At 41.6% G+C, this 2,500-nt stretch overlaps 6 non-coding genes across 6 annotated transcripts in view; all 6 read left to right on the top strand.

Moving 5' to 3' along the window:
* Nucleotides 1-365: 365 nt before the first annotated feature.
* On the top strand, nucleotides 366-484 carry LOC145855993 (5S ribosomal RNA). The gene has a single exon (XR_014376881.1). It is a non-coding gene; the product is annotated as a 5S ribosomal RNA (ribosomal RNA).
* A 139-nt stretch (nucleotides 485-623) lies between these two features.
* Nucleotides 624-742, top strand: LOC145856020 (5S ribosomal RNA). Its single transcript, XR_014376908.1, has one exon. It is a non-coding gene; the product is annotated as a 5S ribosomal RNA (ribosomal RNA).
* Nucleotides 743-1,151: 409 nt separating this feature from the next.
* On the top strand, nucleotides 1,152-1,270 carry LOC145855992 (5S ribosomal RNA). Its single transcript, XR_014376880.1, has one exon. It is a non-coding gene; the product is annotated as a 5S ribosomal RNA (ribosomal RNA).
* Nucleotides 1,271-1,409: 139 nt separating this feature from the next.
* On the top strand, nucleotides 1,410-1,528 carry LOC145856009 (5S ribosomal RNA). The gene has a single exon (XR_014376897.1). It is a non-coding gene; the product is annotated as a 5S ribosomal RNA (ribosomal RNA).
* A 409-nt stretch (nucleotides 1,529-1,937) lies between these two features.
* LOC145855991 (5S ribosomal RNA) lies at nucleotides 1,938-2,056 on the top strand. Its single transcript, XR_014376879.1, has one exon. It is a non-coding gene; the product is annotated as a 5S ribosomal RNA (ribosomal RNA).
* Nucleotides 2,057-2,465: 409 nt separating this feature from the next.
* The window catches only part of LOC145855990 (5S ribosomal RNA), a 119-nt gene continuing 84 nt past the window's right edge, over nucleotides 2,466-2,500 (top strand). The window contains exon 1 of the ribosomal RNA XR_014376878.1: nucleotides 2,466-2,500. This exon is cut by the window's right edge and continues 84 nt beyond it. This is a non-coding gene — a ribosomal RNA (5S ribosomal RNA).

The following is a 2,500-nucleotide window of genomic DNA, read 5'->3' as shown; positions in this document are numbered from 1 at the left end:
CTGCCTTGTAGTAAGCATTTAATGATGAATTGACTAAATGCAGCTTCCTGCCTTTTTAATAGGATCAAATTTCCTTGTGTTTTCAATTAGCATCTGCCTTGTATTTATAAGACAAACAAGAATATTGTTGCTGAATGCAGCTTGTGTGTGCTTTGTGCTCCTTTGCCCTGTTCAAATGATGAAAGGAAATAAAGTTTGTATTTTATCCAACTACCTGTGCTAAAAAGTGATGGGAACAGTGTTTGTAATTTCTTCTACTTTTTCAGTGACACAAAGTTCAAGCTGCTTATCTAATTGGTGAAAATGCAATGTCTGTTTATCACACTCACTTTGACTATATATGTTGTAGCAAGAGATTGTTTCTCGCTTACGGCCATACCAGCCTGGGTACGCCCGATCTCGTCTGATCTCGGAAGCTAAGCAGGGTCGGGCCTGGTTAGTACTTGGATGGGAGACCGCCTGGGAATACCAGGTGCTGTAAGCATTTTGTCCACGAGGGTGTGCTCTTGCACTATTTCATCAGCAACACTGCCTTGTATTAAGCATTTAATGATGAATTGACTAAATGTCTGTTTTATCAGACTCACTTTGACTATATATGTTGTAGCAAGAGATTGTTTCTCGCTTACGGCCATACCAGCCTGGGTACGCCCGATCTCATCTGATCTCGGAAGCTAAGCAGGGTCGGGCCTGGTTAGTACTTGGATGGGAGACCGCCTGGGAATACCAGGTGCTGTAAGCATTTTGTCCACGAGGGTGTGCCCCTGCACTATTTCATCAGCAACACTGCCTTGTAGTAAGCATTTAATGATGAATTGACTAAATGCAGCTTCCTGCCTTTTTAATAGGATCAAATTTCCTTGTGTTTTCAATTAGCATCTGCCTTGTATTTATAAGACAAACAAGAATATTGTTGCTGAATGCAGCTTGTGTGTGCTTTGTGCTCCTTTGCCCTGTTCAAATGATGAAAGGAAATAAAGTTTGTATTTTATCCAACTACCTGTGCTAAAAAGTGATGGGAACAGTGTTTGTAATTTCTTCTACTTTTTCAGTGACACAAAGTTCAAGCTGCTTATCTAATTGGTGAAAATGCAATGTCTGTTTATCACACTCACTTTGACTATATATGTTGTAGCAAGAGATTGCTTCTCGCTTACGGCCATACCAGCCTGGGTACGCCCGATCTCGTCTGATCTCGGAAGCTAAGCAGGGTCGGGCCTGGTTAGTACTTGGATGGGAGACCGCCTGGGAATACCAGGTGCTGTAAGCATATTGTCCACGAGGGTGTGCTCTTGCACTATTTCATCAGCAACACTGCCTTGTATTAAGCATTTAATGATGAATTGACTAAATGTCTGTTTTATCAGACTCACTTTGACTATATATGTTGTAGCAAGAGATTGTTTCTCGCTTACGGCCATACCAGCCTGGGTACGCCCGATCTCATCTGATCTCGGAAGCTAAGCAGGGTCGGGCCTGGTTAGTACTTGGATGGGAGACCGCCTGGGAATACCAGGTGCTGTAAGCATTTTGTCCACGAGGGTGTGCCCCTGCACTATTTCATCAGCAACACTGCCTTGTAGTAAGCATTTAATGATGAATTGACTAAATGCAGCTTCCTGCCTTTTTAATAGGATCAAATTTCCTTGTGTTTTCAATTAGCATCTGCCTTGTATTTATAAGACAAACAAGAATATTGTTGCTGAATGCAGCTTGTGTGTGCTTTGTGCTCCTTTGCCCTGTTCAAATGATGAAAGGAAATAAAGTTTGTATTTTATCCAACTACCTGTGCTAAAAAGTGATGGGAACAGTGTTTGTAATTTCTTCTACTTTTTCAGTGACACAAAGTTCAAGCTGCTTATCTAATTGGTGAAAATGCAATGTCTGTTTATCACACTCACTTTGACTATATATGTTGTAGCAAGAGATTGTTTCTCGCTTACGGCCATACCAGCCTGGGTACGCCCGATCTCGTCTGATCTCGGAAGCTAAGCAGGGTCGGGCCTGGTTAGTACTTGGATGGGAGACCGCCTGGGAATACCAGGTGCTGTAAGCATTTTGTCCACGAGGGTGTGCCCCTGCACTATTTCATCAGCAACACTGCCTTGTAGTAAGCATTTAATGATGAATTGACTAAATGCAGCTTCCTGCCTTTTTAATAGGATCAAATTTCCTTGTGTTTTCAATTAGCATCTGCCTTGTATTTATAAGACAAACAAGAATATTGTTGCTGAATGCAGCTTGTGTGTGCTTTGTGCTCCTTTGCCCTGTTCAAATGATGAAAGGAAATAAAGTTTGTATTTTATCCAACTACCTGTGCTAAAAAGTGATGGGAACAGTGTTTGTAATTTCTTCTACTTTTTCAGTGACACAAAGTTCAAGCTGCTTATCTAATTGGTGAAAATGCAATGTCTGTTTATCACACTCACTTTGACTATATATGTTGTAGCAAGAGATTGTTTCTCGCTTACGGCCATACCAGCCTGGGTACGCCCGATCT

Source organism: Salmo salar, chromosome 08, assembly GCF_965601325.2.
Source record: "Salmo salar chromosome 08, fSalSal1, whole genome shotgun sequence".
NCBI lineage: Eukaryota > Metazoa > Chordata > Actinopteri > Salmoniformes > Salmonidae > Salmo > Salmo salar.
This window is presented reverse-complemented; position numbering and strand designations above follow the sequence as displayed.